Source organism: Chenopodium album, chromosome 15 (genome assembly GCF_948465745.1).
Source record: "Chenopodium album chromosome 15, dcCheAlbu1.1, whole genome shotgun sequence".
NCBI classification, from domain to species: Eukaryota; Viridiplantae; Streptophyta; class Magnoliopsida; order Caryophyllales; family Amaranthaceae; genus Chenopodium; species Chenopodium album.
This window is the reverse complement of record NC_137848.1, coordinates 30,630,223-30,640,944: the sequence shown is the minus strand read 5'-3', so window position 1 is coordinate 30,640,944 and position 10,722 is coordinate 30,630,223.

Sequence of the window (10,722 nt, the reverse complement as noted above, 5' to 3'; positions counted from 1 at the left end):
GCTTTCTTTCTTAATAAATGCTTAGTTCTATGCATTTTCTCTTTATTTCGCTTTTCTATCTTCTTTTGTGTTTTAATGGTTTTTCTAGTATTTTCTATTTTATCTGTTCTCTTTTTTGTTGTTTTAGTTGCCTTTCTTTTATTATAGATTTTATAGATTTAGTTTTCTTTTTATTCTAGTTTATTTTCATATTCATTTCATTTTTCTTTCCTTTATTTTATTTTGATTCTTTTCATTTTCATTTTATTTCTATTAATTTTGTTTGTTGGTTTTAGTTTCCCAGTACTTCATCTTCCCCTTAGTTTTATTTGTGTTTTGTAGGTGAATAATCAAGTCAAGTTGCACATTTAGAAGGTTGCCCTCCTCACGGGCATCACCTCGAGTGCACCGATGATAGGGACGCTCAGGAGCGCGAAGATCGATCGAGCAAGCAAGGGGAGCTAAGCCTCGTGCATCACAGCAGGGGTGCGTGCGTGCAGTCCTTTTTGTGCGTGCGCGCACACCCTACTTTGCGTGCGCACGGGGTGGCTGGTGGGTGCGCACGGAATGCTCTGCCCCCTGCTGTGCGTGCTCACGGGGAGGTGGTGCGTGCGCACGGCCCGCTCTGCTTTCCTTCGCTCATTTTATTATAAAATAGCCTTGACCTTTCTATTTTGGGAGGACGATTTTAGATTAGCTTTGAGACTTTCTACCTCATATCTTAGCTTAGGTTGAGAGCTTTTCTCTCTAGTTTTAGGGATAGTTTAGGAGTAGTTTAGAGAGAGAAAGTGAGGGATTTCAATGGTGGTTTGAGAGATTGAAGATTCAATGGTGACAATTGTATGGAAGATCTTCTTTATCAATCAATGAGCATTTCTCACTCTATCTCATCTTATTGCTTTGTTTAATTTCATGTTTGTTTGGTGTAATTTTGATGTTTGATTCTTGATAGTGGAATTGTTCTTGATATTTTGTTGATTCTTGATTTCTTTAGTTGATTGTTGATAGATGATGATTCTTGAGTAGTTGTTTGGCTAGGAATTGGGTGAAACTTGTATGATTGATTGATTGTGATTAATTTGGAAATTGTGTTGATTGATTGTTGAGATTAAAGTGATTAATGAAGGTTTACACGTGTGTAATTTGATTAGGCCTTGAGAATTATGCTAGATTGCATTGTAATTGCTAATGACACGACCAATTGATTTAGAAATTGCAATTATTGATTGGTTTGGATTTTGATTCTCTTAGTTTGTTATTCATAGTGAACCCTAGCTTAACGATTAGGAGATAGCTCTTTGATTCCAATTGATAGCTCTTATCATTAGTCTTCACAACCTTTGATTGGCATGATCTTCCCAAGTTGTTGCAATTGTCATGATTACTTGTTGATCCCCATTCCTAGTGTTTTATTTGTTTGGTTGTTTGTTTTGTTAGTTGTTAGTGTTACCTCTTACCTTTGACTTCGACCTAGCTTCGGCGCATAATTGAGAGTGCTTGAACATTACCGTTCCTTTGGGTTCGACCCTTGACTTACCTCTATACTCGTATTTAGGTTTGTTAAGTGTTTATAAATTTGTTTGGCTCTAGGGAAGGTTAGATAACGACCTAGTTTTCCCTACGTAAAAAATGGCGCTGTTACCGGGGAACGGTGTCTATGTTTGAGTGTTTTTGATTGCTTGAGTCTAGGTCTTTGTATATACTCTTCTTTTATTTGATTTTTGCTTGTTTTGTAAAAAAAAAAATGGCATGTTTATCATTTCCTCAATATGACAATGAGCCTTTTTGTGAATATTTCAATAGACTTGAGGGATTTTTAGTACAATTGTTGTGATATTTGGGAAGCTTGTGAGATTTGTTATTTTGGTTTGAATGAGCAAACTAGGAATGAAGTTGAATGCATGCACAATGGTGAATTTAGAGCATTGTCAATTGATGATGCTTGGGATTTCTATGTTTGGTTTGCTAGGGATGTCTATAATAGGGGTAATCATGTTGCTAATATTGATGTGCAATGTCTCGATTATTCTAATATTAGCATGAATTCCCATGAATTGTCATATGATACCATGATTGAACTTAGAACAAATGATTTCAACTCTATTCCCTCTCTTGCTCATGATGATAAGGTGCATACTCAAGTTGATGCTAATGGTGTGTTTCAATACTGTTCATTATTTACCATGCCTTCTTGTGATGTGCTTTGTTCCCTTAATAATGAATCTCATATGCTTGATTGTGCCCCCACTCCCCAATGTGATGTATATGCTCATGATTTTCATGTTGATTCTTCCAATCTTGGTTGTACATATTCTTCTTTTGTTGAACCTCAACCTTCTACACCTTTTGAATCTCTTGTTGATATATTTGAGTCTCAATTTAGGCACATTGAGCTTGATAATGATCTTGGGCCGAGTAAGGAGATGATTCTTACATCTATGAAAGGTCAATTAGAGATAATGAAAAAGAATAAGGAGCATATTGAGGAGGAAAGAAGGAGAGGTGATGAGTTAGAAAGCCAATTGTCATCCTTGATGCTTGTATGTGAAAAACACCAATCTAATTTGTGTGTTGAGGATGATGGTGATGATTTTGAGCAACCAAGAGAGTGTAAGGATCCTATTAGTGAGCATTTGAGTGATGGTGAAGGAGTTGATAATGAAGAGAGTGTTGATTTTGAAAACCCCAACCCTCCTTCCCATCTTGATGAGTCTCTTGTGCATGATTGTGATTCTTCTATCCATGAGTATTTGGACTCATTTGAGGTTATGACTAATGTGTTCTTTGAGTGTCAAATGAAAACTCATAGCCTTTTGAGCGAGTTCGTTAAGAATGCTTAATGGGAGAGAGATGAGTTTGAAATGAATTTGCATCCATTCATGCATGGTTTTGAGACCTTGGGCTTTAAAGATGTTAAGGGAGTTATTGTTCATAATTGTGATGGAGGGGATTATGTAGTTCCTCTTGGAAGTTGGATGTTTGAGGGAGATAGAGATCATGAGTGTTCTTCTTTTGAGGATTCTATGATTGATTTTTATGCCCTCATTAGCGATGTGAGACCTTGTGGTGAGGGAGTAGCTACCCCTTTTCCCTTTTCTCATACCCCTTTTTCAAGAAGATTTAACCATATCCCTTACACTCCTATATCCCTCCCTTCTTTAGTCAATAAACCTATTGGGGACCCTCTTGTTTATGATGATTTACATGTCCCTCATTCGTCTTCTTTTGAGGAAAAGGGTGATTATGCCACCCAAAAACATTTTGAGGAGAGTTTGCCTTATTTTTCTTCTTTCTCTTCTTCTTTTTCTTATTTTGTTGAATTTGCTTTTGATTTTTCTTCTTTTTCTTGGCATCTCTCTCCTCATGGGTGTGCACTAAGCTTGTTGCACATCCTCTTTCCGTCATTTGCCTATCTTCTTTCATATGAAATGTGTAGTAGTGCATTTGACAAGCTCTTGCGTGCGTGAATTATTATTTTCTATAGCGGTCAAGCTTGGACCTTAAGCAAGCCTTTCTCGGGAAGTAACCCGTGCTTTATTGCTTTCATTTTCTTCTCTTTTAAGAATAGATTTTCTCTCATGGAAATGTTTGTGTGTCTTTTTCTAGATACATGACTCGATACTTTGGTGCATTAGTTTGGATCAAGAATCAAGGAAGATTGACTCATATTTTGCTAGCATATGGAAAGCAAGATTCAATTCTAGATGAACTTAGCTTTGAAAGGCTGAATTGGGTCATTTGCGGGTATTTACACCCACCTAAATCCGGTAATATCTTTCCTTGCTCTTTCTCTAATAATGGTTGATGCCTTGTTAGACATGTGTTGGTATTGTTGGATTGATATCCTTGTTTTCCCCTCCTATATTATCTATGATTTATGTTTGAGCATGTTGTCTCATTCAAGCTTGGGGGAGGGTCTTCTATCATGTTTGGTGGGATGTTGATTCATATATGCCATGCACAATGGTATATGCATTTCCTTGTTCTTTATTTTGAAAAAACTCCAAAAAGATTTTTATTTCTATCAAGGCAAATTTGCATTGTGTTTTGTTTTGTTCTTGCTTTGGACATAATACGTTTGGACTTGTATAGTTGAATGCTTTTCTTCTTAAATGGTAATGGTGTGCACGATATAAGATTATGTTTGGTTGATTCTAGGATAGAGTATGCTAAGGTAGTCGTTTAGAACTATTGGGACCTTTAAGCCGGATTCTATTTGTTTTTGAAAATTTGCAATTGCTCCCTTTTGGTGAATTTGAAGCTTTTAGTGAGTTTTTGCCACAACCTTGTGAAGTTTCATGATTTTCTAGCCTTCTCCATATCTTGCATGAGCGGCATGGATCCTTGACTATTGCGGACCTAATCTTGAATCTTGACTCATAATTCTCAAACACGAGACCGAACCATCTAGGGAGGACAAAGACATCTTTTCGGGGTGGTAATTTTTCTTTTCTAGGATAATATTCTTTATTTTTAGTTCTTGGGTTTACATTTGCCTACTTGCTAACCATTTGAGCCTTTTCCCTTCTTTTCAAGCCACATCTTTAAAACTTCGAGCCTTTTGTTTCTTTTGTTCCATTTTTAGTTTTTATGAAGCAAATGATCATGTTCTTGGAGATTGTGGTATATGAGTTTGGATATTGGTTCTTATTTATAAGCAAGCTTGTGTTTTGTATTTCTTGTGAATAATGGCAAGTGAATAAATGAAAAAGCCGTCCAAAGTTAAAAAAGGCAAGGACATTCAAATGCAAAGTTGAAAAAGCCGTCCATGGTTAAAAGAGGCGAGGTCAATGAATAAAGTGAAAAATGAAAAAGTTCAAAAAATTTTGATGTAAATGTTTCTCCCTATTTTAAGCATTGAGGACAATGCTTTATTCAAGCTTGGGGGGAAGCGTTCTTACACTTTTTGTATATATGATTGTGGTTATAGCTTTGAATATGCTTGGGGGTGTTAGTTTGTTTTTGTTTGGTGATTACTTGGTTATGAGGAGAAGGTTTGATCACCCTTTTGCTTCACTAATTAGGAATACCACCAAATTCTAAATTTTAAGCCTACCCTCAACCTTTTTCCCTTATGTTACAACCTTTGGGAAAGCCCTTTTGACCTAGAGGTTGAGTCATATTTCGGGGGAGGGCATTATGAGTTAAAGCCTAAGGAGAGGGGATGCAAACTCAAGATGTTGAGAAACCTCAAATCTATTTCTTTTTCCGGTTCCTTCGAGGAACTATAGAGATGCTTGCTAAAAGTAGATTTGAAGCCAATTGGGAGAATGTGCTAAAAGTGTTTTGAGATGTAGGTGAATAGAGTCTTGATATTACTCTAGACTTAGTATATCCTATGTTTCAATCAACCTTAGATATCTTAGAACGTGCACTCCCTTACTTGTTTAGAAAGACTTGTACTCATTTATGCTTGTACATTTGTGTCTCTTTTCTTCTTCTTTTGTTTCTTTGAATAAGCTTGTCATTTTCTTTCCCTTGTTTCTGTTTTGCTCGAGGACGAGCAAAAGATAAGCTTAGGGGCATTTGATGAGTATTTAGCTTGTTTTTACCTTCTTTTCATAGCTTTCTTTCTTAATAAATGCTTAGTTCTATGCATTTTCTCTTTATTTCGCTTTTCTATCTTCTTTTGTGTTTTAATGGTTTTTCTAGTATTTTCTATTTTATTTGTTCTCTTTTTTGTTGTTTTAGTTGCCTTTCTTTTATTATAGATTTTATAGATTTAGTTTTCATTTTATTCTAGTTTATTTTCATATTCATTTCATTTTTCTTTCCTTTATTTTATTTTGATTCTTTTCATTTTCATTTTATTTCTATTAATTTTGTTTGTTGGTTTTAGTTTCCCAGTACTTCATCTTCCCCTTAGTTTTATTTGTGTTTTGTAGGTGAATAATCAAGTCAAGTTGCACATTTAGAAGGTTGCCCTCCTCACGGGCATCACCTCGAGTGCACCGATGATAGGGACGCTCAGGAGCGCGAAGATCGATCGAGCAAGCAAGGGGAGCTAAGCCTCGTGCATCACAGCAGGGGTGCGTGCGTGCAGTCCTTTTTGTGCGTGCGCGCACACCCTACTTTGCGTGCGCACGGGGTGGCTGGTGGGTGCGCACGGAATGCTCTGCCCCCTGCTGTGCGTGCTCACGGGGAGGTGGTGCGTGCGCACGGCCCGCTCTGCTTTCCTTCGCTCATTTTATTATAAAATAGCCTTGACCTTTCTATTTTGGGAGGACGATTTTAGATTAGCTTTGAGACTTTCTACCTCATATCTTAGCTTAGGTTGAGAGCTTTTCTCTCTAGTTTTAGGGATAGTTTAGGAGTAGTTTAGAGAGAGAAAGTGAGGGATTTCAATGGTGGTTTGAGAGATTGAAGATTCAATGGTGACAATTGTATGGAAGATCTTCTTTATCAATCAATGAGCATTTCTCACTCTATCTCATCTTATTGCTTTGTTTAATTTCATGTTTGTTTGGTGTAATTTTGATGTTTGATTCTTGATAGTGGAATTGTTCTTGATATTTTGTTGATTCTTGATTTCTTTAGTTGATTGTTGATAGATGATGATTCTTGAGTAGTTGTTTGGCTAGGAATTGGGTGAAACTTGTATGATTGATTGATTGTGATTAATTTGGAAATTGTGTTGATTGATTGTTGAGATTAAAGTGATTAATGAAGGTTTACACGTGTGTAATTTGATTAGGCCTTGAGAATTATGCTAGATTGCATTGTAATTGCTAATGACACGACCAATTGATTTAGAAATTGCAATTATTGATTGGTTTGGATTTTGATTCTCTTAGTTTGTTATTCATAGTGAACCCTAGCTTAACGATTAGGAGATAGCTCTTTGATTCCAATTGATAGCTCTTATCATTAGTCTTCACAACCTTTGATTGGCATGATCTTCCCAAGTTGTTGCAATTGTCATGATTACTTGTTGATCCCCATTCCTAGTGTTTTATTTGTTTGGTTGTTTGTTTTGTTAGTTGTTAGTGTTACCTCTTACCTTTGACTTCGACCTAGCTTCGGCGCATAATTGAGAGTGCTTGAACATTACCGTTCCTTTGGGTTCGACCCTTGACTTACCTCTATACTCGTATTTAGGTTTGTTAAGTGTTTATAAATTTGTTTGGCTCTAGGGAAGGTTAGATAACGACCTACATTTTCCCTACGTTACATTATTAGCACAAAAGATCAGACGGTTTAAAAGTCCTAAGATATTTCCAACCTTCCATATAATCAATTCAACCGTTTTAAAGGTCACTACATACTAAAATAAGGTAACTTTATCTAAATTGACGACATTTACATAGAGTCACTATATATAAAAATAACGTAACTTTATCAATGTGAAATAATTACATAGTGATCATTATATATAAACTTAAGGTAGTTATATCAATTTGACCCCATTTACCTAGAAGTCACTATATATAAAATTAAGGTAATTATATCAAGATATATTAATTTTGACGACATTTACACAGAGGTCACTATATATAAAAATAAGGTAACAATATAAATTTTGACGACTCTTGCACATAGGTCACTATATATAAAAATAAGGTAACAATATCAATTTTGACGATGCTTGCACAAAGGTCACTATATATAATAATAAGCTAACTTTATCAATTTTGACGACATTTACACAAAGGTCACTATATATAAAAACAAGGTAACTATATACATTAAGGTCACTATCTACAAAAATAAGATAATTATATCAATTTTGAACACATTTACATTAAGGTCACTATGTACAAAAATAGGGTAACCATATCAATTTTGACCATATTCTCATAGAAGTCACTATTATACAAAAGTAAGGTAACTGTATCAATTTTGACCACATTTACATAAAGATCACTATATACAAAAACAAGATAACTATATCAATTTTGATGGTAACCTCCAACCATAGTCAAGTAACACCCAATTTACGAGCCACTTGGATTCCATACCTTGTTGTCGCGGCTTCTACATCCTCCACATTCCAACTTCCTGCCAAATGTCGTACAGCAGCCCATACCTCTTCCTTCTCATTACAAGAAACAGCACCAAGGCCCTTAGGTCTACATATTTTGCTGCCCCAAATGCGCATCCACATTCACCTTTGTGACACCCACAGTAGGTCGAATCCATGCTGTCTAGCAATAATCCAGCATCAGTTATGTAGTATGAGCTTCAACTATATACAAAGTATCATTGAATAAAACTTTGAAATAGTACTACAAGTAACTTTATTCTGTATCTTCTGTAACTCTGTAATAACAACTTCATTTTCCTTTCGACGAGGAAAAAGCTGAGACTCGTACTTCACCCTTTCGGATTGTAAATCAGTTATAATCGCATCTCCCCCCCACACAACGGCCACCAATTGCTCCACCAAAGCCCGACTCCAACAAGGCAACAATCAACATTTCAGCCACGTGATGATTAAATTCCACTAATTTTTAGAAATTTCAATCACACAAGCATATTCATTACTGATATGCATATAGATTATAAACACTTAAAATCCCCAAATTTAATTAGAAATTAGATATTCACATATATTAAAACTATCATAATAGATAATAGCGCAATTTCATTAGATAAAATTTAGCAAACAACTCACAATTGCATTTGAAATTAGAGTACAACCAAGCAAAAATTACACATAAAAACCTAATATACTCAAATTATGAAAAAATAATATATAAGTTAAGCTTGGAAGCGCCATAATAAGAAATTAAGTTAAGAAAAAGCTCAAATAAGTGTAATTACTCCTACAAAACTCAAAAAATTTAAATCGAAATATCAGTTTGATTTATGAAAAAAAATAGAGAATACAAAATTAACGAAAATCATAAATGAGAAACTCACTAATGAGTGTCATTTATGGCACTCATTTAGCCTCTTTTAGGATGAATTTTGATTGCTTTTATATCTCTTTTATCTCTTTTTCTTTAGTTTTACTTGTAATTTCTCTAGTTTGTGTTTTCCTTAGTTGTTTTCTCATTTTCTTGCATTTCTTAGTTTATTTTGCCTTTTCTCCTTTACTTGTTTGCTTCTCTTTAATTTTAGGAGAATGGTGATGTTTCAAGAAGCTCGATGGCGTTTTCTCGGGGCATACAAAGCTTAAGATGCAACCCGATTCCTCCTCTTAAAGCTCAAAAGTGAAGAAGTGCAAAAGCCAAGCCTTCAAGGCCGCGCTCTTATGCTACGTGGACATCAAAGTCAGTGTTGAACCCACGACTGCCTCCCCCAACATGTATCAAGTGGAGCGCACGGGAACATCAACAAGCGCACGAGGAAAACTCCCCTGTTCCTAGGCGCGGTAGCGCACGAGGGAGGAGCGGCCGTGCAGGGCTGTGGCGCGGCCGCGCAAGTGGTGGGAGCGGCCGCACAGCCTGCTTCCCCCTATTCAGTACCCATTTTGTTGCGGCCGCGCATTGAGAGGAGAGGCCTCGCCATTTGGGGTTCTTTTTGGACATCTAACTAACTTCTCTTTAGTTAGTTTTACTATATATAGAATTCCTTCATTTCTAAAGAGAGAATTTATTAGAGAATTGAATTAGAATTAGATTTTGATTAGAATTTTTGAGAGAGAGCTCAAGATTTTGGAGACTTTGTTCTTAGATTTTAGAGAGAGAAACTTGGTAATTGCTTCATTCCTCTATGATATTGATCAAAATTTTGTAGGAATTCTTTCCTTTTCAATGCAATTTTATGTTTGATTCTTGATATATTGTTGAATTTCATTAGTTTTTTTGATTTAATTGTTGATATTTGAATTGCAATGTTGATGATGAATTTGATGATTAGTTTTGTTATGCTTTTCAATTTTACAATGTGTAGTGAGTAGTTTCTTTGATAGGGAAGTGGTGAAGCATATATGAATGATAAGCTATAGCTAATTTGGGGGTTTTGATTGATTTGGTGATGTGATTAAATTGGTTGATGAAATTTGTGCATGTGTTTGATCTGAAGAGGAGTAGCTAACCTTGATTATCAAGATAGATTGCATAGTAGTTTTCAATGACATGAAAAATTGATTTGGAAGCTATTATTATTGATTGATCTTATTTTGCAATTTTCCTTTGAAGTCATTTGTAGAGACATCTAGCTTGACCCTAGGAAATAGCTCTTTGAGTGATTTTGATTGCAAATATCGTTTTTCCTCGCATTGCTTGATTGATCAAATTCCCGACAAGTTAGCAAGTTTATCATGTGTGCATGTGGATCCTAAATTGCCTAGTGCTTTGATACTTGAATTCTATTTGTTAGCTTGATTGAGTTGATTCGATAGCATAGCTTAGACCAACCCTATTGTTTTGAGACTTCGCAATAGCTTAGCTTGAGACCTTAGTAAATACCAGCGTTCCCTTGGGTTCGACCCGTACTTACCCTTATAGTTAGGGTTGGGTTTGGTTTTATAAATTTGGTTTTGATCGGGGAATCTTAGTAATCAACGACCTAGGTTTCACCCGCGTAAAAAATGGCGCCGCTGGGGAGTGGCATGGTTATTTGCTATTGTTGATTGAGTCTATTCCATTTAATTTGAAAAATACAAAAAGATTTTCTTTCTTTTAGGCTACATTTGTAGCCGTGCTATTGATATTTTTCTTTGAGATTTGTATGCGTAGGGCACGAGATCAAAATTTAGTGCCATTTGATTCGGAAATTGAGAGGACCATAACAAGGATAAGGGTTGCTAATCGTTCCTCAGGCTCAAGTCCTCCAAGAGAGGAAATCCATCAAGAA